This window comes from Mesoplodon mirus (assembly GCF_964341445.2).
Source record: "Mesoplodon mirus genome assembly, chromosome: 8".
Lineage (NCBI taxonomy): Eukaryota > Metazoa > Chordata > Mammalia > Artiodactyla > Ziphiidae > Mesoplodon > Mesoplodon mirus.
This window is the reverse complement of record NC_138984.1, coordinates 19,452,079-19,476,937: the sequence shown is the minus strand read 5'-3', so window position 1 is coordinate 19,476,937 and position 24,859 is coordinate 19,452,079. Positions and strand designations below refer to the sequence as shown.

At 43.8% G+C, this 24,859-nt stretch overlaps 1 protein-coding gene and 1 pseudogene across 2 annotated transcripts in view; both read left to right on the top strand.

Annotated features, from left to right (window-relative positions):
- The first annotated feature begins 5,520 nt into the window (after positions 1 to 5,520).
- Positions 5,521 to 24,859, top strand: part of TTLL4 (tubulin tyrosine ligase like 4) — a 40,003-nt gene continuing 20,664 nt past the window's right edge. The window contains 1 exon segment of the mRNA XM_082629765.1: positions 5,521 to 5,761. The gene's annotated coding sequence lies outside the window, so the exon portion shown is untranslated.
- On the top strand, positions 7,603 to 8,092 carry LOC309809336 (UDP-N-acetylglucosamine transferase subunit ALG14-like; annotated as a pseudogene). Its single transcript has one exon. The product of its transcript is annotated as a UDP-N-acetylglucosamine transferase subunit ALG14-like (transcript).

The following is a 24,859-nucleotide window of genomic DNA, read 5'->3' as shown; positions in this document are numbered from 1 at the left end:
ACCACAGTACTTCACTAAGACTTGTCTGGGTTAACACAAATATGTATACAGTATTGTGTTTTTAAATCTGGATTTTTTTTTCCTAAAAGGTGAACTAGGGGGAATTACCTTGTAAAGGAATTATTTGCTTTTTCCAAATAATTTGTTAAACACTAGATTGAAATATTTTGCTTATCTGGTACGTAAACAATTTAATGTAGAGAAATTAAATTTACATCCAAACTTTTTAGGCTATTGCATCAAGCAATAATTAATAATTTTATGAGGAAGTGTAATAAGAAAAACGTTCCCATCCTTGTGAGCATACAATCTAAAGGATTAGAAATATGTAAACAGGGCCTTCCCTGGTGGCGCAGTGGCTAAGAATCCGCCTGCCAATGCAGGGGACACAGGTTCGAGCCCTGGTCCAGGAAGATCCCACATGCCGCAGAGCAACTAAGCCGGTGCGCCACAACTACTGAGGCTGCACGCTAGAGCCGCGAGCCACAACTACTGAAGCCCACGCGCCTAGAGCCCGTGGTCTGCAACAAGAAAAGCCACCGCAATGTGAAGCCCACACACCGCAACGAAGAGTAGCCCCGCCCCCCTCGCTGCAACTAGAGAAAGTCCGCACGCAGCAACGAAGACCTAACGCAGTCAAAAAAAAAAAAAAAAAAAAGAAACATGTAAAAATATGTAAACAGTTTTACATCTAGCAATTATCACACAAAGTGCTGAGAGGATTTGGAATGAAAGTCTGAGTAGTGCCTGGAATTTAGAGAATGTCTGGAAGGTTTGAGCATCTGTGCTTGTTTTGAGTGCATATGTATTTTAACTTTTCGGGAGGGGAGAAGGAACTTAAAGTCTTTGAACACATAAAAGTAGAGAGATGGCATGCTAAACCCCCCAATACCCCGATCCCACAAATTCAGCTGTTATCAACATTTTATCACACTGGCTCTACCTAGTCCCTTGTTTAATTTTAATTTTAATTCCCTTGTTTAAAGGGTATATAGGAACATACCCTTCACCCAGATTCACTAACTGTTAACATTTCGCCACAATTGGTTTTGTCATATTTTTCTGAACCATTTCGGAGTAAGTTGTAAATACCATGCCCCTTTACCTTTAAAAAACTTGTGTTTCTTAAGATCAAAGATATTTACTTATATAACCACAGTATAATTAATGGCATTAATGAAATCAGGAAATTCAACACTGATATAATACTATTAACTAATCCACATCCCATATTCAGATATTGCCAATTGTTCCAATAATGTTCTTTATACCAATCTTTCTCCTGGTCCAGGATCCAACCCAAGATCATGCTTTGTGTTTGGTTATGATATCTCTTTTGCCTCTAACCTAAGCCATTCCTCATCCTTCCTTTCTTTTATGATAGTGATTGATATTTTGAGTGTATCTGATGTTTCTTTGTGATTTGAGTATATCTGATGTTCGGGTATATCTGATTTTTTTGTGCGATTTGATTCCAGTTATACATTTTTGGCAGAAACACTATATAAGTGATGATGTGTCCTCTTAGTACATCATTTCTGGAGGCCGATGATGTTGCTTTTTCCCATTATTGGTGAAGTTACCTCTGATGACTTGGTTAAGGTGGGCTAGGTAGATTTCTGTTGCTGTTTTGTTTTCTTTTAACTAGACTTTATATTTTAGAACAGTTTTAGATTTAAAGAAAAATCAAATAGTGCAGAGAGTTCATATATTATACCTTGCCCCTACACACAATTTCCCCTATTATTAACATCTTACATTGTTTTGATACATTTGTTACAATCAGTGAACCAGTATTGATATACAGTTGGCCCTTGAAAAACACAGGGCTTGGGGGTGCTGACCCTCGCACAATGGAAAATCCGAGTTTAACTTTACAGTCAGCCCTCCATATCCGAGGATTCAACCAACTGTGGATTATGTAGTACTGTAGTATGCATTTATTGAAAAAAATTCGCATGTAAGTGGATCCATGTGGTTCATCAAACTCGTGTTGTTCAAGGGTGAACTGTATTATCAACTAAAACCTGTATTTTATTCAGATTTCCTTAATTCTTACCTAATTTCCTTTTTCTGTTCCAAGATCTCATTACACATCATTTAGCTGTCCTTGGGCTCCTCTGGCTCTAACAGTTTCTTAGAAGTTTCTTGTTTTTGATGACCTTGACAATTTTTTTTTAACATCTTTATTGGAGTATAATTGCTTTACAGTGTTGTGTTAGTTTCTGCTGTATAACAAAGTGAATCAGCTATATGCATATGTATATCCCCATATCCCCTCCCTCTTGCATCTTCCTCCCACCCTCCTTATCCCACCCCTCTAGGTGGTCACAAATCACCAAGCTGATCTCCCTGTGCCATGCAGCTACTTCCCACTAGCTATCTATTTTACATTTGGTAGTGTATATATGTCCATGCCACTCTCTCACTTTGTCCCAGCTTACCCTTCCCCCTCCCCGTGTCCTCAAGTCCATTCTCTACATCTGTGTCTTTATTCCTGTCCTGCCCCTAGGTTCATCAGAACCTTTTTTTTTTTTTTTTTTTTTTTTTTTTAGATTCCATATATATGTGTTAGCATACGGTATTTGTTTTTCTCTTTCTGACTTACTTCACTCTGTATGACAGACTCTAGGTCCATCCACCTCACTACAAATAACTCAATTTCGTTTCTTTTATGGCTGAGTAATACTGCATTGTATATATGCGCTACATCTTCTTTATCCATTCATCTGTCGGTGGACACTTAGGTTGCTTCCATGTCCTGGCTATTGTAAATAGTGCTGCAATGAACATTGTGACCTTGACAATTTTGAGAAGTACTGGTCAGGTATTTTGTAGGATGCTCCTCTACTGGAATTTGCCTGGTGTTTCTCATGCCTAGACTGGGATTATGGGTTTTGGGGAGGAAGATCACAAAAGTGAAATGCCATTTTCATCATATATCAAGGGCATATACTATCTACATGACTTAGGACTTGGTGTTGACCTTGATCACCTGGCAGAAGTGATGTTTGTCAGATTTGTCTACTGTTACTACTTTTGCCCTACTCCACCTCCCTTTCCATACGGTACTCTTTGGAAAGAAGTCACTTTGCACAGCCCAAGCTTAAGGAATGGGGGTTATACTCCCCCTCCTTTAGGGCTGAGTATCTACATAATTTGGGGGGAGTTTTTCTGCATAGGAGATTTGTCTCTTTATCACATTTGTGAATATATTCAACCATTTATTTATATCAGGGACTCATGGATATTTTATACTTTGGGTCATGAACCACTATTTATTTAATTTTATTGCTCAAATTGTTCGAGCTTTGGTCATTGGGAGTTCTTTCAGTTAGCTCCTGTGACATACACCCACCGATCTGTTTTTTTGTTTATTTGTTTTAGGAACACTTTCTTTCTGGCACTACCAGATGCTTCAGGCTCATTTTGTATATTTCCTGTCCCAGTCTGAGAATCAGCCATTTCTCTAGGGAGCCCTGGTTCCTTGTAATGTAGTGGTATTAGAAACTAAGACCTAAATGCTACCTGTGCTCGTTGCTACTAGGGTGTTTGCTGTAGTATTTTAAAGCAAAAGCAACCCCCTGGCATCATGTTGTTTAATACCTTAAAGTGTCTGTAAAAAATAAGGATATCTTCTTAAAAGATGTGAGAATGTCAAAATGTCCTGTGGCTGCCAGAAAAAATTACCACAAATTTAGTGACTTAAAACAACAGAAATTCTCTCACAGTTCTGGAAGCCAGAATTCTGAAATCAGGCTGTCTGAAGAACCCCATTCCCTCAGAATGTTCTAAGGAAGAATCCATTCTTGCCTCTTCCACCTTCTGGTAGCCCCAGGTATTCCTCTTCACTCTGATCTGTACCTCCTTGGTCACACTGCCTCTTCCTTTTTCCTGTGTATTCTCTGTGTCTGTCCCAGCTCCCTCTGCCTCACTAGGGACACTTGTTATTGGGTTTACGGCCCACCCACATAATCCAGGAAAATTCCTTAATCCTTTCAATATCATCCTCTCAAAATCCTCAATCACATATTTTGCCATATAAAGTAATATTTACAGGTTCCTGGAATTAACACAAGGATATATTGGAGGGGGGGTCACCACTCAGTAAACTACAATAACTAAAAAAATTAATAATGATTTCTTAATGTTATCTATGTTCTTAATATTCCCCCATGTTCAGATTTCTCTACTGTATCAAAAGTATCTTTTTTTTTTTTTTTTTTTTTGCGGTACGCGGGCCTCTCACTGTTGTGGCCTCTCCCGTTGCAGAGAACAGGCTCCGGACGCGCAGGCTCAGCGGCCGTGGCTCACGGGCCCAGCCGCTCCGCGGCATGCGGGATCTTCCCGGACCGGGGCATGAACCCATGTCCCCTGCATTGGCAGGCAGACTCTCAACCACTGCGCCACCAGGGAAGTCCTCAAAAGTATCTTTTTTGCAGTTGGCTTATTTGAATCAGGATCTAAACAAGGTCCACTCATTCATGTAATTATGTCTCTTAAGTCTCTTATGATATAGAACACCTAACTCTTTTTTTATACTCTGAAATTGTCGGAGAAATTAGGTAATTCCCCTATACATTGGCCTACATTCTGGATTGGTCAAATAGCTTTCTTGTGACGACATTTCTCTTTATTTCCTGAAAACTGGAAGTTGGAGCCAAAAGTTTGATTAAGATTCAGAGTCAACTAATTTTTAGACAAAAATACACTACTTCCTAAGTATTACTGTGTAGTTCAAATTGCATCACATCATGAGACATAATTTATAGCTGCCCCACATTTCATGATCTAAGATTGATTAAAATATATAAGTGATAGCAAATGTCCTTTCAGTGTAAAAATCCCCCATCAACCCTCTAATGATTTTAGCATTTATCAATGACTGTTGCCCAAATCAAATATTTATTAAGCATCTTTGTTCTGGTCCCGATTATTTTCCTTAGGTTAGTTTCATCTTTTATTGTCCCCTTTATTTCTGTAGCAGACTATTTAGAAAAGTTCTTTTCACCCTCCAGCTCTCTTGAGATCTCCAAATCCATTAGGTCTAGGGACATCTGAGACTGAGGGGGTACAATCTATCTCGCCTGGCGAGATCATTAATTGAGTCAGTGTTTCCTAAAGTTCACACTTGGAGCCCAGGAAGCAGGTGGTTGTAATTGGAGCCTGTGGGTGGGTGGGGTTAGGGGAAGGTGGGTAGAGGGAAGCATGGCGGATCTGGCGATCTCTCCTTTCCTGGGGTCAAACTCAAAGGCTTACTGGAAGGAACTACGAGAAAATTCTTTAATAAAGCCTGAGCTCTTTGATTTTAGAGGAGCGAATTAAGGCACGGCCGAAGAAAGAGTCCATAGGGGTTAGGTAGAATCAAGGTATAGCGGGTCCTGGAGCGCCAGAGCTTAGCGTTTCAGGGATTTAACCTTGAGACTACATCTCCCAGGATTCCACTCGACGAGTCCCACCCCCGTTGAAGCGATTGCGTGTGCGCGAGCCCTGTGACCGCCTGCCCTCCCAAACTCCACAATCCCAGAGATTCCGCGCGCCTGCCTCCCTCCCGCTGGGATCGCCCCTTCAGGCCCTCAGTCCGTCCGCTGGGGGCGCGCGCAGTGCGTGGCTGGTGGCAGCGGCGCCGGCGGCTGATAGCGCGGGCCGTGTGGCCGTGCGTGGTTGCTAGGGGCGCCTGAGGCCGCCCGCTCGCCCGGAAGGCCAAGGGAGGAAGCAGCCCGGAGCCCGCGCCCATCCGGGGCGAAGCTGAGTCCGCTGGGTGAGTGTGGCCGCGGAGCTGGGAAAACGACCCTCCGCCGCCCCGACTCTCCCGCCCCTCCCTCTGCCCGAGTCCTTTCACACGGCCCCCAGCCCTCTGGCCACTCCTGCCCCAGCCCTGCTTCCTGCCCGCCACCTCTCCATCCCCTGGGAGGAGAGGGGGCCGCGTCCTCCCACCCTGCCAGGACTTCGCGCCTCTTCGGAACCCTTCTCCACCCCCCCTCCGCCCCCTTCCCCGCCACGCCCAGTGAACTTAGTCGCCCCGCCTCTGGGTGCCCCGAACCCTGCAGTATCCTCTCACCCTGGGCCTCGGTGCCTCGTCTTTCCCGCTCCGCTGCAGTTTAAATTCTCCCTGCTTGGGTGTGAGCCCAAGCTTCTCTCAGGCCTCACGGCTGAATTTTACATGGATACCCACTTTTTAACTTCCCCATCTTCACTGTCTGTAGAGAAATACTTTTCTAAACTAGAGATTCAAACAGCATCCGAGATGCTGTGGAATTGAATTCTTCATGTATCCATACATCCATTACTTCATTTAATCATTCAACAATTTTTAATAAACATCGACAAATATTTAGTGAGCCAGGGCACTGTGGAAGGGCGGGGGGAGGGGGGGATACAGTGGTGAGCAAGGCAGGCGTGTTTTCACAGAGCTTATAGTCTAGGGGAGACTTTAATCAGGTAAACAGCATTTGCCATACGTGGTGTGTGTGTTCTGATAGAACATTAGAAGGATATTTTACCCAAATTTACTTGGAAAACTATATTATCCCCACTCCCTGGCCTTCACATTCCCATTCGGGATCTAGGAAATGTTTTTTTTTTTTTTTTTTGCGGTACGCGGGCCTCTCACTGTTGTGGCCTCTCCTGTTGCGGTCCCGTTACGGAGCACAGGCTCCGGACGCGCAGGCTCGGCGGCCATGGCTCACGGGCCCAGCCGCTCCGCGGCATGTGGGATCTTCCCGGACCGGGGCATGAACCCGTGTCCCCTGCATCGGCAGGCGGACTCTCAAAACCACTAGGAAATGTTTTAATCCTTCCTTCCTTATCCATGCTCTCTCAGTTACTCCAGATCCCATCTTCCTTAACGTCATTACCTGTTGATTTAGCCAGTCAACGAGTAGCTGGGAGACCCTTTGGGACAGTGTTCTAGCCCATCCTTAATTTCTTGCAATAAATACTGAGGCATTGTTTGCATAAAAACCACTCACTTGGTGCCCGTAAAGTTACCAGCTGCTTATTGATTGGGCTGAATGGAGCATTGAAAAATTATCAAGTGTTTTCTGGGAATAAAGAGGTGAGAGGACATTCCAGATACAAAGTAGCTTTAGTAAAGATACTAAAGTAGCTTTAGTAAAGGCCTGAAAAGAGAACTGGAAACAGTCGGATAGACCTGAGCTGTGTTTGGAGGGAACCAGCCCGGGACAAATAGGAATAGGGAAATTAGATCACAAAGGGCTTTGGATGTTTTGCTGAAGAGTTAGAACTAGATCCTCCAGAGCAGTGGTTTTCAAGCAGGATATTCAGGGGCCTGAGACTTCCAAGGGATAGACATGCACATATAGTTTTAGAAGAATCAGTTCCCAGATCCTCAGCTTACAAATGAACGCTTCTAAAACTGACCTTACAAAAAAGGGGTGGAGAGTGTCATATCTCTCACGCTCTCGAATTTTACTATAGTATATTTTTCTGAGTATTAAAACCTCAGGTTGGCAAACAGGGGATATTTTGGAAATATTAATTTCAGGGGGGCCTTCTTTGGTGTTTGATGAAGTTACCTCAAAAACCTAGAAGGGCCCCTGCGGCCGGCGCCGGGGGATAGCACGCATGCGTCTTGTCTGAATGGGTGGCACCCTTATCCTCGTGGCGGCGGCAGGAGCCGTGGCCGTGCTGCTGGCAGTGTGGCTATGGGTAGTCCTGCGTCCCCGCGCCGCTGTGCCCCGGCGGTCTCTCAGCCTCTTGGTGGCCTCGTGGTGGTGGCTGGGTCCAGTGGGCATACCACTGAGATCCTGAGGCTGCTCGAGAACTTGTCCGATGCCTACTCTCGTAGACATTATATCATTGCTGACACTGATGAAATGAGTGCCCGTAAAATAAATTCTTTTCAAGTGAATCGAGCTGATAGAAACTCCAGTGCTCCGTTTCCCGAATACTATATTCACCGCATTCCCAGAAGCCGGGAGGTCCAGCAGTCCTGGATGTCCACGGTACTCACCACCTTGTACTCTGTGTGGCTCTCCTTTCCCCTGACTCACTGAGTGAAGCCAGATTTGGTAAGAAAACTGAGCCATACGGGAAAAAATTGACTTGCCCAAAGGCTGAGGGCCACTAAGTGGATCCAAACCCGGAAAGCCTGAGACTGCAGCATCTATACTCTAATCATTGTACTATTCTACCCTTCTGTTCGGGACATAACTATTGAATTCATGAATAAATTTCCTAATAGGGTCATACAGATGAGACCACCCAGAAAAAACAAACAAACAAACAAAAAAACCCTAGAAGTCTTCCTGTCTTCCCATGTGTAATACACACTGCTGTTAGAGTGAAGCTTGTTCCTTGTTGGGATATTCTAAATTCAGAAGAACACAACAGTTGGAGACTTCTCTGGTGGTCCAGTGGTTAAGACTCCACCCTCCCAATGCAGGGGGCTCAAGTTCGATCCCTGGTCAGGGAACTAGATCCTGCATGCTGCAACTAAAAGATGCTGCATGCAGCAATGAAATTCCTGCATGCTGCATCCAAGACCTGGTGCAGTGAAATGAATAAATAAATATTTTAAAAAAAGAACACAACAGTTAAATTGTCTAAAATGTTTTTCGGGACCACGGATTTTTCAAGCTGTATTGGATAAAAGTTGCATAAAAATTTTTAAAAGAGATTTCTTTTAGTTTAGATGTGTGTTAATCAGATAGTTAAAACTCATTTTATTAAATCGTCATGAAATGTTTATTTCAGTTACAGTTAATCCTTACCTTAGTTCTTTCTATAAAACGTTTAGTATTTTCTACCTCCTCTTAACAAAAGGATAAGCTTGTTTAAACTTGTGATGAAAATTTTAGAGTTCAACTTTAAGATGTGCAAGGAATACATGGGGTTGGGTTTTTTTTTTTTTTTTTTTTTTTTTTTGCTCTACTGCATGGCTTGCAGGATCTCAGTTCCCCAACCAGGGATTGAACCTGGGCCATGGCAGTGAAAGTCTGGAATCCTAACCACTAGGCGGCCAGGAACTCCCAAGGAATACATGGTTTTAAAAATTCCTAGGGGAATACATGAGTAAAATCATTGGAAGAGTATATTGCAGGAAAACCATGGAAGGGTAATTAGCAGGAAGGTAACATCAGATTTGTGCTTGAGATTACTACTGTACTGTCAGTGTGCAGTTTGAATAAGTAAGATTTTAGACTGAAGGCAGGGAGCCAATGAGAAAACTAGAGACCAGACTAGAGATGATGAGGGCTTTATAGTGGTTGCAGTGAGGGAGAGGGTTTAGAGAGATATTAACAGTGGTAGAGTGGACAAAACCTGGTGGCAAGGTAGATGTAGGGAGAGTGGGACAAAGAGCAGTCTGGAATGATCCTTGTTTTCTGACTTTAGTGATTAAGTGGGTGGTGATGCAGGAGGAACTATTAGGAGGAGGACTTTGAGGAGAAAGATAAAGGAGTTTGGGCATGCTGAATTGAGGTTCCTGCAGCACATCAAGGAAGAAAGGCCTGGGAGGTTGTTCTGTAGGTCTGAGTGATGAAAGAAAGTTGAGAATGTAGGAGATGGTTGAGGCCATGGGATAAAAGAGGTTGGTTTGGGAGAGTATGTGTTAATAGTTGCAACTGCCATTTATTTATTTATTTATTTATTCATTCATTCATTCATTCATTCAGCAGTACTGGGCCCGTCAGTGCCGTGGCCCCTCCCGCTGCGGAGCACAGGCTCTGGACGCGCAGACTCAGCGGCCATGGCTCACGGGCCCAGCCGCTCCGCGGCACCTGGGATCCTCCCGGACCGGGGCACGAACCCGTGTCCCCTGCATCGGCAGGCGGACTCTCAACCACTGTACCACCAGGGAAGCCCCGCAATTGCCATTTATTGAGCGATTACTATGTGCCAGGCCAAGTGAGAAGGCTGAGCACAGAGGAGCACCAACCTTGAGAGAGTACGTAGGGGAAAAGGGATGGAAGAAGGGAGGCAGAATATTTATAACCAAATCCAAAAATGAATATGTAAATGAAAAATCCCTTGCTGAAAAACTATTTTTTTTTCTGTTTTCTACTATTTTTACTTATTTATTAAAATTTTATTCTATTTATTTTTTATACTGCAGGTTCTCAGTAGTTATCCATTTTGTACATATCAGTATATATATGTCAATCCCAATCTCCCAGTTCATCCCACCACCACCGCCCCACCCCCATACCCTGCTTTTCCCCCCTTGTTGTCCACTTTTGTTCTCTACATCTGTGTCTCTATTTCTCCCTTGCCAACTGGTTCATCTGTACCATTTTTATAGATTCCACATATATGCATTAATATACGATACTTGTTTTTCTCTTTCTGACTTACTTCACTCTGTATGACAGCCTCTAGGTCCATCCACGTTTCTACAAATGACCCAATTTCATTCCTTTTCATGGCTGAGTAATGTTCCATCGTATATATGTACCACATCTTCTTTATCCATTCATCTGTCGATGGGCATTTAGGTTGCTTCCATGACCTGGATATTGTAAATAATGCTGCAGTGAACATTGGGGTGCATGTGTCTTTTTGAATTATGGTTTTCTCAGGGTATATGCCCAGTAGTGGGATTCCTGGATCATATGGTAGTTCTATTTTTAGTTTTTTAAGGAACCTCCATACTGTTCTCCATAGTGGCTGTATCAATTTACATTCCCACCAACAGTGCAAGAGGGTTCCCTTTTCTCCACACCCTCTCCAGCATTTATTGTTTGTAGATTTTCTGATGGTACCCATTCTAACCGGTGTGAGGTGATACCTCATTGTAGTTTTGATTTGCATTTCTCTAATAATTAGTGACGTTGAGCATCTTTTCATGTGTTTGTTGGCCATCTGTATGTCTTCTTTGGAGAAATGTCTCTTTAGGTCTTCTGCCCATTTTTGGATTGGGTTGTTTGTTTTCTTGATATTGAGCTGCATGAGCTGCTTGTATATTTTGGAGATTAATCCTTTGTCAGTTGCTTCATTTGCAAATATTTTCTCCCATTCTGAGGGTTGTCTTTTCGTCTTGTTTATGGTTTCCTTTGCTGTGCAAAAGCTTTTGAGTTTCATTATTTCCCATTTGTTTATTTTTGTTTTTATTTCCATTACTCTAGGAGGCGGATCAAAAAAGATCTTGCTGTGACTTATGTCAAAGAGTGTTCTTCTGATGTTTTCCTCTAGAATTTTATAGTGTCCAGTCTTACATTTAGTTCTGTAATCCATTTTGAGTTTATTTTTGTGTGTGGTGTTACGGAGTGTTCTAATTTCTTTCTTTTACATGTAGCTGTCCAGTTTTCCCAGCACCATTTATTGAAGAGACTGTCTTTTCTCCATTGTATATCCTTGCCTCCTTTGTCATAGATTAGTTGACCATAGGTGCGTGGGTTTATCTCTGGGCTTTCTATCCTGTTCTATTGATCTATATTTCTTTTTTTTGTGCCAGTACCATATTGTCTTGATTACTGTAGCTTTGCAGTATAGTCTGAAGTCAAGGAGTTTGATTCCTCTAGCTCTGTTTTTTTTTTAAATTAATTAATTTATTTATTTTTGGCTATGTTGGGTCTTCATTTCTGTGCGAGGGCTTTCTCTAGTTGTGGCAAGTGGGGGCCACTCTTCATCGCGGTGCGCAGGCCTCTCACTATCGCAGCCTCTCTTGTTGCAGAGAACAGGCTCCAGACGCGCAGGCTCAGTAGTTGTGGCTCACGGGCCTAGTTGCTCCCCGGCATGTGGAATCCTCCCAGACCAGGGCTCGAACCCGTGTCCCCTGCATTAGCAGGCAGATTCTCAACCAATGCGCCACCAGGGAAGCCCCCTGGCTCCGTTTTTTTCCCTCAATATTGCTTTGGCTATTTGGGGTCTTTTGTGTCTCCATACAAATTTAAGATTTTTTGTTCTAGTTCTGCAAAAAATGCTGTTGGTAATTTGATAGGGATTGCATTGAATCTGTAGATTGCTTTGGGAAGTAGTCATTTTCACAATATTGATTCTTCTAATCCAAGATATAGTATATCTCTCCATCTGTTTGTGTCATCTTTGATTTCTTTCATCAGTGTCTTATAGTTTTCTGCGTACAGGTCTTTTACGTCCTTAGGTAGGTTTATTCCTAGGTTTTTATTCTTTTTGTTGCAGTGGTGAATGGGATTGTTTCCTTAATTTCTCTTTCTGATCTTTTGTTATTAGTATATAGGAATGCAAGAGATTTCTGTGCATTAATTTTGTATCCTGCAACTTTACCAAATTCATTGATTAGCTCTAGTAGTTTCCTAGTGGCAACTTTAGGATTATCTACGTATAGTATGTCATCTGCAAGCGGTGGCAGTTTTACTCCTTTTTCAATTTGTATTTCTTTTGTTTTGTTTTGTTTTGTTTTTTTGTGGTACGCGGGCCTCTCACTGTTGTGGCCTCTCCCGTTGCGGAGCACAGGCTCTGGACATGCAGGCTCAGCAGCCATGGCTCATGGGCCCAGCCGCTCCGCGGCATGTGGGATCTTCCCAGACCAGGGCACGAACCCGTGTCCCCTGCATTGGCAGGCGGACTCTCAACCACTGTGCCACCAGGAAAGCCCCAATTTGTATTTCTTTTATTTCTTTTTCCTCTCTGATTGCCAAGGATAGGACTTCCAAAACTATGTTGAATAATAGCGGTGAGAGTGGACGTCCTTGTCTTGTTCCTGATCTTAGAGGAAGTGCTTTCAGTTTTTCACCATTGAGAATGATGTTTGCTGTGGGTTTGTCATATATGGCCTTTACTCTGTTGAGGTAGGTTCCCTCTATGTCCACTTTCTGGAGAGTTTTTATCATAAATCGGTGTTGAATTTTGTCAAAAGCTTTTTCTGCATCTATTGAGATGATCATATGGTTTTTCTTCTTCAATTTGTTAATATGGTGTATCACATTGATTGATTTGCGTATATTGAAGAATCCTTGCATCCCTGGGATAAATCCCACTTGGTCATGATGTATGATCCTTTTAATGTGTTGTTGGATTCTGTTTGCTAGTGTTTTGTTGAGGATTTTGCATCTATGTTCATCAGTGATATGGGTCTGTAGTTTCTTTTTTTGTGACATGTTTGTCTGGTTTTGGTATCAGGGCGATGGTGGCCTCGTAGAATGAGTTTGGGAGTTTTCTTCCCTCTGCTATACTTTGGAAGAGTTTGAGGACAGGTGTTAGCTCTTCTCTAAATGTTTGATAGCATTCGCCTGTGAAGCCATCTGGTCATGGGCTTTTGTTTGTTGGAAAATTTTTAATCACAGTTTCAATTTCATTACTTGTGATTGATCTGTTCATATTTTCTATTTCTTCCTGGTTCAGTCTTGGAAGGTTGTGCTTTTCTAAGAATTTGTCCATTTCTTGCAGGTTGTCCATTTTATTTGCACCGAGTTGCTTGTAGTAATCTCTCATGATTCTTGTGTTTCTGCACTCAGTTGTTACTTCTCCTTTTTCATTTCTAATTCTGTTGATTTGAGTCTTCTCCCTTTTTTTTCTTAGTGAGTGTGGCTAATGGTTTGTCAATTTTCTTTATCTTCTCGAAGAACCAGCTTTTAGTTTTACTGATCTTTGCTATTATTTCCTTCATTTCTTTTTCATTTCTTTCTGATCTGATCTTTATGATTTCCTTCCTTCTGCTAACTTTGAGGTTTTTTGTTCTTCTTTCTCTAATTGCTTTAGGTGTAAGGTTAGGTTGTTTATTTGAGATGTTTCTTGTTTCTTGAGGTAAGATTGTATTGCTATAAAATTCCCTTTTAGAATTGCTTTTGCTGCATCCCATAGGTTTGGGGTCGTCATGTTTTCATTGTCATTTGTTTCTAGGTTTTTTTTTATTTCATCTTTGATTTTTTCAGTGATCTCTTGGTTATTTTGTAGTGAATTGTTTAACTTCCACGTGTTTGTATTTTTTACAGATATTTCCCTGTAATTGTTATCTCGTCTAATAGTGTTGTGGTTGGAAGAGATACTTGATACGATTTCAGTTTTCTTAAATTTACCAAGTCTTGATTTGTGACCCAGGATATGATCTATCCTGGAGAATGTTCCATGAGCACTTGAGAAGAAAGTGTACTCTGTTGTTTTTGGATGCAATGTTGTATAAATATCAATTAAGTCCATCTTGTTTATTGTGTCATTTAAAGCTTGTGTTTCCTTATTTACTTTCATTTTGGATGATCGGTCCATTGGTGAAAGTGGGGCGTTAAAGTCCCCTACTATGAGTGTGTTACTTTCGATTTCCCCTTTTATGGCTGTTAGCATTTGCCTTATGTTTTGAGGTGCTCCTATGCTGGGTGCATAAATATTTACAATTGTTATGTCTTCTTCTTTGATTGATCCTTTGATCATTATATAGTCTCCTTTGTCTCTTGTAGTAGTCTTTATTTTAAAGTCTATTTTGTCTGATAAGAGAATTGCTACTCCAGCTTTCTTTTGATTTCCATTTGCATGGAGTATCTTTTTCCATCCCCTCACTTTCAGTCTGTATGTGTCCCTAGGCCTGAAGTGGGTCTCTTGTAGACAGCATATATACGGGTCTTGTTTTTTTATCCATTCAGCCAGTCTGTGTCTTTTGGTTGGAGCATTTAATCCATTTACATTTAAGGTAATTATCAATATGTATGTTCCTAATACCATTTTCTTAATTGTTTTGTGTTGTAGGTCTTTCCCTTCTTTTGTGTTTCCTGCCTAGAGAAGTTCCTTTAGCATTTGTTGTAAAGCTGGTTTGGTGGTGCTGGATTCTCTTAACTTTTCCTTGTCTGTAAAGGTTTTAATTTCTCCATGGAATCTTAATGAGATCCTTGCTGGGTAGAGTAATCTAGTTTGTACTTTTTTCCCCTTCATCACTTTAAATATGTCCTGCTACTCCCTTCTAGCTTGTAGAGTTTCTGCTGAAAGATCAGCTGTTAACCTTATGGGTATTCCCTTGTATGTTATTTGTTGCTTTTCCCTTGCTGCTTTTAATATCTTTGTATTTAATTTTTGGTAGTTTGATTAATATGTGTCTTGGCATGTTTCTCCTTGGATTTATCCTGTATGGGACTCTCTGCACTTCCTGGACTTGATTGAATATTTCCTTTCCCATGTTAAGGAAGTTTTCAGCTATAATCTCTTCAAATATTTTCTCAGAGCCTTTTTTTTTCTCTTCTTCTGGTACCCCTATAATTTGAATGTTGGTGCATTTAATGTTGGCCCAGAGGTCTCTGAGGCTGTCTTCAATTCTTTTCATTCTTTTTTCTTTATTCTGCTCTGCAGTAGTTATTTCCACTTTTTATCTCCAGGTCACTTATCTGTTCTTCTGTCACTAATCTGCCTCAGTTATTCTGATATTGATTGCTTCTAGAGAATTTTAAATTTCATTTATTGTGTTGTTCATCATTGTTTGTTTGCTCTTTAGTTCTTCTAGGCCCTTGTTAAATGTTTCTTGTATTTTCTCCATTCTATTTTCAAGATTTTGGATCATTTTTACTATCATTACTCTGAATTTTTTTTCAGGTAGACTGGCTATTTCCTCTTCATTTGTCTGGTCTGGTGGGTTTTTTTGTTTTTTGGGTTTTTTTTTTGTGGTTTGCGGGCCTCTCACTGTCGTGGCCTCTCCCATTGCAGAGCACAGGCTCCGGACACGCAGGCTCAGCGGCCATGGCTCACGGGCCTAGCTGCTCCGTGCATGTGGCATCTTCCCGGACCGGGGCACAAACCCGTGTCCCCTGCATCAGCAGGCAGACTCTCAACCACTGTGCCATCAGGGAAGCCTGGTCTGGTGGGTTTTTACCTTGCTCCTTCATCAGCTGCATATTTCTCTGTCTTCTCATTTTGCTGAATACACTGTGCTTGGGGTCTCCTTTTCGCAGGTTGCAGGTTTGTAGTTCCCATTGTTTTTGGTGTCTGCCCCCAGTGGGTAAGGTTGGTTCAGTGGCTTGTGTAGGCTTCCTGGTGAAGCGGACTGGTGCCTCTGTTCTGGTGGGTGGGGCTGGATCTTGTCTTTCTGGTGGGTGGGGCTGCGTCTAGTAGTGTGTTTGGGGTGTCTGTGAACTTAGTATGGTTTGAGGCGGCCTCTCTGCTAATGGGTGGAGTTGTGTTCCTGTCTTGCTAGTTGTTTGGCATGGGGCATCCAGCACTGGAGCTCGCTGTCCGTTGGGTGGAGCTGGGTCCTAGTGTTGAGACGGAGATCTCTGGGAGAGCTCTCGCTGATTGATATTACATGGGGCTTGGAGGTCTCTGGTGGTCCAGTGTCCTGAACTCGGCTCTCCCACCTCAGAGGCTCAGGCCTGACATCAGGCCAGAGCACCAAGATGCTGTCAGCCACATGGCTCGGGAGTAAAAAAAGAAAGAAAGAAAAATAAATAAATAAATAAATAGAAATAAAAATAAAATAAATAAAATAAAAATATTTTTTAAATTATTACAATAAAAAAGTAATTTAAAAGAAAAGAGAGAGCAACCAAACCAATAAACAAATCCACTAGTGATACAAGTGCTAGAAGCTATACTAAGGTAAACATAAAAATCAGAAACAAATTGGTGGCATATGGCAAACCCCAAGTCTCCAGTTGCTCCCAAAGTCCACTGCCTCAATTATGGGTTGATTCGTTGTCTGTTCAGGTATTCCACAGATGCAGGGTATCTCAAGTTGATTGTGAGGATTTAATCCACTGCTCCTGAGGCTGCTGGGAGAAATTTCCCTTTCTCATCTTTGTTCGCACAGCTCCTGGGGTTCAGCTTTGGATTTGGCCCCGCCTCTGTGTGTACGTCGCCCTCAGGCTTCTGTTCCCACCCAGACAGGACGGGGTTAAAGCAGCGACTGATTAGGGGGCTCTGGCTCACTCATGCTGGGGGGAGGGAGGGGTACGGTAGTTATAATTGGAATGCGTTATAATTGGAATGCGGGGTGAGCCTGCCGCGGCAGAGGCCAGCATGACATTGCAGTGGCCTGAGGCGTGCCGTATGTTCTCCTGGGAAGTTGTCCCTGAATCACGGGACCCTGGCAGTGGCGGGCTGCACAGGCTCCTGGGGGGTTGGGGGTGTGTGTGGATAGTGATGTGTGCTTGCACACAGGATTCTTGGTGGCTGCAGCAGCAGCATTAGCGTTTCACGCCCATCTCTGGTGTCTGAGCTGATAGCCGCGGCTTGCATCCTTCTCTTGAGCTTGTTTAGGCAGCGCTCTGCCTTCTGTGGGCAGACAGGGAAGGAATCCCCTCTCCTTGTGCACCCTGAAACAATGGTCTCTTGCCTCTTAGGCAGCTCCAGACTTTTTCCCGGACTCCCTCCTGGCTAGCCGTGTTGCACTAGCCCCCTTCAGGCTGTGTTCACACAGCCAACCCCAGTCCTCTCCCTGGGGTCTGACCTCCGAAGCCCGAGCCTCAGCTCCCAGCCCCTACCCGCCCCGGCGGGTGAGCAGACAAGCGTCTCGGGCTGGTGAGTGCTGGTCGGCACCGATCCTCTGTGTGGGAATCCCTCCGCTTTTCCCTCTGCACCCCTGTTGCTGCGCTCTCCTCCGCGGCTCCGAAGCTTCCCCCCGCCGCCCACCCCCCGTCTCCACCAGTGAAGGGGCTTCCTAGTGTGTGGTAACCTTTCCTCCTTCACGGCTCCCTCCCACTGATGCAGGTCCCGTCCCTATTCTTTTGTCTCTGTTTTTTCTTTTTTCTTTTGCCCTACCCAGGTACATGGGGATTTCCTTGCCTTTTGGGAAGTCTGAGGTCTTCTGCCAGCGTTTAGTAGGTGTTCTGTAGGAGTTGTTCCTCATGTAGATGTATTTTTCATGTATTTGTGGGGACGAAGGTGATCTCCACATCTCACTCCTCCACCATCTAGAAGGTCCCTCCTAGGTGTTTGTTCTTTAATTCTTCTAGGTCTTTGTTAAACATTTCTTGCATCTTCTCTATCTTAGCCTCCATTCTTTTCCCGAGGTCCTGGATCATCTTCATTATCATTATTCTGAATTCTTTTTCTGGAAGGTTGCCTATCTCAGCTTCATTTAGTTGTTTTTCTGGGGTTTTATCTTGTTCCTTCATCTGGTACATAGTCCTCTGCCTTTTCATTTTGTCTATCTTTCTGTGAATGTGGTTTTCGTTCCACAGGCTGCAGGATTGTTGTTCTTCCTGCTTCTGCTGTCTGCCCTCTGGTGGATGAGGCTATCTAAGAGGAGGGACTGGTGGTGGGTAGAGCTGGCTGTTGCTCTGGTGGGCAGAGCTCTGTAAAACTTTAATCCGCTTCTGAGCTGATAGGTGGGACTGAGTTCCCTCCCTGTTGGTTGTTTGCCCTGAGGCGACCCAGCACTGGAGCCTACAGGCTCTTTGGTGGGGCTAATGGTGGACTCCGGGAGGGCTCACGCCAGAGGAGTCCTTCCCAGAACTTCTGCTGCCAGTGTCCTTGTCCCCGTGGTGAGCCACAGCCATCCCCGGCCTCTGCAGAAGACCCTCCAACACTAGCAGGTAGGTCTGGTTCAGTCTCCTATGGGGGTCACTGCTCCTTTCCCCTGGGTCCTGATGCACACACTACTTTGTGTGTACCCTCCAAGAGTGGAGTCTCTGTTTCCCCCAGTCCTGTCAAAGTCCTGCAATCAAATCCCACTAGCCTTCAAAGTCTGATTCTCTGGGAATTCCTCCTCCCGTTGCCAGACCCCCAGGTTGGGAGGACTGACATGGGCCTCAGAACCTTCACTCCAGTGGGTAGACTTCTGTGGTATAATTGTTCTCCAGTTTGCGAGTCACCCACCCAGCAGTTATGGGATTTGATTTTATTGTGATTGCACCCCTCCTACCGTCTCACTGCAGCTTCTCCTTTGTCTTTGGATGTGGGGTATCTTTTTTGGTGAGTTCCAGTGTCTTCTTGTCGATGATTGTTCAGCAGTTAGTTGTGATTCTGGTGCTCTCGCAAGAGGGAGTGAGTGCACGTCCTTCTGCTCCGCCATCTTTTTTTTTTTTTTTTTTTTTTTTTTTTTTTGCTGTACGCGGGCCTCTCACTGTTGTGGCCTCTCCCGTTGCGGAGCACAGGCTCCGGACGCACAGGCTCAGCGGCCATGGCTCACGGGCGCAGCCACTCCGTGGCATATGGGATCCTCCCAGACCGGGGCACGAACCCGTATCCCCTGCATCGGCAGGCGGACTCTCAACCACTGCGCCACCAGGGAGGCCCAGCTCCGCCATCTTGAACCAATCCTGTTTTCTACTGTTTTTAATTCTTCACCCAGCTCTCACCTGAAAAACTTAGATGAACCTTTAACTTCAGGATCTGCTACTCATGATGTGGAGTTGAGTGTAGCTTTCCTGCTAGATTCCTTCTATGACCTTGGAATTGTCTGGTCATAGGCTTCCTGTATTTTAGCATGCAATCAGATGCTTTGATCTGTTGGTGAAATGCAGAGAAAACTTTTCTTTAATGCCCTGAACTTCTCATTCTCTCTTCTGGCAGAACTGGGAAGCCAGACCTGGTATTTTGGGAAAAAATACTGAGAGTGCTAATTTCTGTTAGACCCTGAAATACAAAGGGCCTTGTCCTTGGGAGCCTCTTGGACATCCTGGACAGGCAGTGCTATTCTAGACCAGAGGTTCTCATTATATGCAGTTTTTTTTGTTTGTTTTGTTTTTTTTGGCTGCTTCAGGTCTTACTTGCGGCCCGTGGGATCTGTCATTGTGCTGCGTGGCCTGTGGGTTTTCTCTTCTCTAGTTGTGGCACGTGGGCTCCAGGGCGTGTGGGCTCTGTAGTTTGCAGCATGTGGGCTCTCTTGTTGAGGCGTGGGTGCTCAGTAGTTGTAGTGCGCGGGTTTAGTTGCCCCACGGCATGTGGGATCTTAGTTCCCCGACCAGGGATCGAACCCACGTCCCCTGCATTGGAAAGGAGGATTCTTTACCACTGGACCACCAGGAAAGTCCCTCTTATCTGCACTTTTAAAGCTCTTTGCGGTCCTCAGTGTATTTTTTAATGTGGGATATATATCTACTCCATACTAGAAATTGAAGTTTTTTGTTTTTTTTGTGTGTGTGGTACGCGAGCCTCTCACTGTTGTGGCCTCTCCCGTTGCGGAGCACAGGCTCCAGACGCGCAGGCTCAGCGGCCGTGGCTCACGGGCCTAGTCGCTCCGCGGCATGTGGGATTTTCCCGGACCGGGGCACGAACCCATGTCCCCTGCATCGGCAGGCGGACTCTTAACCACTGCGCCACCAGGGATGCCCTGAAGTATTTATTTATTAATTCATTTAGAAATAATAATAAACCCATTACAAGTAAACATAAGTAGCATTTTTAAAAATGCAAAACGCTATTGTTTCAGAAATATTAGTGAGAAGAGTGGCATTGTTTTTGAGAATCTCATTAATGTCTGACTTAATAGAAGACAGCTGGATTCTCATATTTGTTTTTGCATTCAGTTGGTTTGATATGTTGTAGTGATTGAATGATGACGAAAATCCAGCCTCACATAGATAATTAGTTGGAAAAGGGAGGAATATTTCTATGGCCTTTTCAGACAATAGTGGGTATTCTTCTTTGGTACTACACAGAAGTTAACAAGGGGTGGTTTTATGCAGGTTAGCTGCAATGGAATCTGAAATGTTATTAGTGAGCTTTTCATACTTGGTTTCATTAGAATCCATTGGTCTGTCTCTGACTTTGACCGGACATTTTACCCATGCCTGATTCTTTGACATTGTGTGATAGATATTTGGAAAATACTGGTTCGTTGAGTTATGTAGATCTTACAAATGTTGCCACATTTTATTTTACAGTATCAAAAAACAATATATTATCACCACACTCATCAGAAAGATGGTTAAGTATTGGGAAGCTGTCAAGCTCATAGTGGCAGATACAATTTTGCCAAAGTTATAATTTTCTCTTGGAAGCTCAAATTTCATCATTGGCAACAAACACTGTCAGCTGTTTTCCCTGAAGCGACAGGCTTACTCTGTTTCATTTTCTAGAGAATGCCTGCCAAGTATCAATGTCTGAATAACCATCACTTATGTGTCCTTCATTCTTTCAAGTAAACATGATGTTCCACAGAGAAATTTTGCAATTCAAACAAGTGCTTTATTTAGAGACAACCATCGTCTTCTATTTTATATGTACTTCTCATTTTGTAGCACAGAATATTAAAAAGATGTACTTGAGGATTGAGATTTCATTTTTATTGCATCATCAAGGACATTCGTAAGTAAAGCTGGCATTTCTTCTTTCACTGTGCAGTGAAGGAGTGTGTGGTGGTAAAGAATCTAGCTTGGTGCCATTGTCTCGGCTCCCACTCAGGAACAAGCAGTTTGACCCACCATTGCTCTTGCACCATCAGTGGAAAGGCTGGCACAGTAAAAAAAAAAAAAAAAGGCAAATCACTTCTTAGTTTTGTTATGAAAATAGTTTCAGCTAGTGGAACCCCTGAAAGAGTCTTAGGGTTCCCTCAGGGTCTGGGACCACACTTCGAGGACCACTGCTTTAGAGAGCTCACCTGAGGTTTCTTTCAGAAGCTGCTGAAGGTCAAGGCTTCAGGAGAGCTAGTCACTTAATTATGTTAAGGCTTCAGCTGTTTTCACTTTTTAGTAATTTGCAGATGGACCTCCCTCAGCTCTAGCTGCTGTAAGCTGTATTTTTTCCTGAGGTTTGCTAACTACTCTTACATAACTGTGTTCTACAAGAGCTGCCCTTCTCAACTTGTGGTAGTGACCCTTCCTTCTCATTAGGGTTGGGGTATTGGCCTTCCTCTCTTAACAGGGCTTTAAAGAAGTTCTGTGCTCCTCCAGCTTTCTTTAGGGAGACATAGTTTGGGATTTATCTCATAAGAGAAAATGGGTCTGATTCCTATACTCCTCATTCTGTTTGATTTCAGACAAGTCAGTTCTACCTTCTTACATAACTGTTGAGCAACTAAAGTAATTTCATCAGAGATCTTATGACTGTAGACTCTGAACCGTTTCCGATGTCCTGAGTTCCCCTGGTGACTGAGGGAAACACTTAGATGGAGGAGGAAAAGGAAACTTCAGATCCCAAGAACCACATACACTCCTGTAATGTAGGAGAGTGATACAGTCAGTGTGTAATGAATAATTGCTTTCTGTAGAAATAGACACTTTGTCCAAGTTGGTCTGGGCCTGGCCCCTGGTGACTTGATGGTTTGAGACAACGGTCATAGATTTTCTAGCATAGACTGCTCGTCATTCACTCTCACTTAAGGAGGAAACTTGAGGCAAAATGATCCCACAGAGAGTGGAAGGCAGAAGGAGATAGACAGCTTCTGAATGCTGTCTAAAGATGGCAAAGCAGGATGTTGAGATTCCTGAGACTGGATGCTTTAGAAGGAGAGAGGCTGGATCCAGGACGTCAGGCAGGATGCTGCTGCAACAGTCCTGCACTTGGTGAGGGGGGTGAGGGACTAGGAATTGGACTGAGCCAGTCATGCAAATAGAAAGAAAAGGACGTTTGAGGCCACTTTGTTTATCTTCAGAATGCTCAGCAGTTCTTTACCTTCCTTTCTTATCCCTTTAAGGGAAAAAAAAATTGTTTCTTTTTTAACAGCTTTGTGGAGGTATAACTGACATTGAAAATATTCATCACCCTCAAGTCAATTAATTTTTAAACTTTGTTCTAAGGAGCCTTAATATCTCATGACATTTTGCGGGGAGGCTTGGGTAGCATTGCTGAGGAGGAGGCCAGACTAGGGCAGTGATCTTCCTCCTTCTACTCGCATAGCTGTGCATTTATCTGTTACAGAAACACAAGATTTTCCTATAAAAACCATCATGGAGCTTATGAGGCATCATATGAGAAGAGAACAGTGGTAAAAGATAGCCTTTACAAAGTATCCAATTAGAGGAATAAATACACAGCAGATATTCATGGGTGGGATGGAGCTTGAGCTGGGCCTGGAAAAGGTAAATAAAATATGATAAGCATTTGGAAGGAAGAGGCTGAGTGGAGTAAGGGCCTGCAGACAGGTTTGAAAGGATTAGTATAAGACCAGAACAGGTCATATAACAGTTCGAGGTGGAAGGAAATGGAAATACGCCTTAAAAAAAGACTGGAGCCAGACTCAGGCTAAGAAGTCTGGAATTTATTCACTTACATGAGAATCATCTAGAAGGCTTGTTTAAAATACAGATCCCTGGCCCCACCCCAGGCCCACTGAATCCTCTCTGAAAGTGGGGCTCAGGAATCTGCACCCCAGGTTATTCTGATGCAGGTCGTTGGTGGGCTACTGTGATATTAAATGAGGACTCATGGAAAATTTTTGGAAAGGTAACTGATCAAGTAATATTTAAGCAAAGTTAATCTGGAGGTTGCCTGCAGAATGGAATTAGGGAGGGCAGACCCTGGAGACACAAACTTCAGTCTTGGAAGCTGTTGCAGTCGTCCAGATCTGGGATGGTGGTTGAAATGAAAGGAGGAGGCATGCCATGAAGGAAGAATCTCTTAAGTTTTGTGACTGGTTTGGCTTTGGAGATTAAGAGAAAGGAAGAAATCAAAAGTGACTTAAGTTTTCCTCTTAGGTGACTGAGAGAAAGAAGGTTCCACTGAAAGAAATTGGAACGTCAAGAGTGCAGAGCTAGGGAATTCCCTGGAGGTCCGGTGGTTAGGACTTGGCACTTTCACTGCCGGGGTCCCGGTTCAGTTCCTTGGCTGGGGAACTGAGATGCTGTAAGCCGTAAGGCGCGGCCAAAAAAAAGAGTGCAGAGCTGATCTGACAAGCTGGGCTGAAGTGGTTGGACTTGCTTGTGGAAAAGGTGGAGAAGACAGTTGGTGACGAGGACACAGAGCTTGAGAGAAGTCGGGTCTGAAAGGTGACTCTTCTCCTGCAGGTAATAGTTGAAGTGGTGAGAGCAGATTGGTTTGATGTGGGAGAGAGGATAAAAGAGAGGAGCTGTGGAGGATTTTGGAGCGGACCTCTGGAGGAAAGGGCACCGTTGAAGCAGTTGGGTGTGGCTGTGGCAGAGTTCCTACACTGAGTAAAGTAGCAGCAACAAGGAGATGCTGGTAGCAGCCCAGTGTTCACTGCAGCACTATTTACGATAGCCAAGTTATGGAAGCAATCCAAGTGTCCAGTGACAGATGAATGGACACAGAAGATGTGGTACATATATACAGTGGAATATTACTTGGCCATAAAAAGAGAGAAATCTTGCTATTTGCAAAAACATGGGTGGATCTAGAGGGTATTATGCTAAGTAAGATAAGTCAGACAAGGAAAAACAAATGCCCTGTGGGAAATGGCCATTGCAGACACATACAAGATCTAGAATCCTGTTAGTCACAGAGAAGAGAATCCACTTTACTCTGGCACTAGCCCAGCAGGCCACCCGCAGCTTCTGAAGAGGGTGGGAGTATATCCTTTGCCTTCCTCTTCCTCATTTGGATTAAAAGTGAAGCCAGCTAGATGCCGGGCCACTTGCGTCCAGTGTCCCTGGCACCGAGGTTTCGTGTGGAGGGATGCAGAGAGGCAGACATTGAGCAGTGTGTGCAGAGAGGAGGGTTCTCTGCACCCAGCCCCGAGGTGTGCAGTGGGTACCCATGCCTATGAGGGAAAGTGGGCTTGCCCGCGGTGCAGATGAGGATGCGGTGGTGTGCTCTTGGGCACTTCACCCGCAAAGGGGCTCAGTATAAACAGTGGGGGAGTGTTTCCAACCTGCCTTTTGTCTTGTACCTGAAGGTTAGGGATAAGTGAGGGAACAGGGCCTGGGTGTGTGTTTCATTTCTATTTAAGAGGCAGCATGGAGTCAAACTCAAGTTTTAATCTAGCCACTCCTTGTTGGTTGTCTAATTATAGAAAAGTTACTTAGCTTTACTGAGTCTTGGATTCATCATCAGCAAATTGAACATAGGGTTTTTGTGAGGCTTAAATGAGCATAGTACCTGGTATTTATTAGGTGCCCAAACTAGCATTCATCAGTTCTAGTGTATTTCCCCTTTATTTACTGTG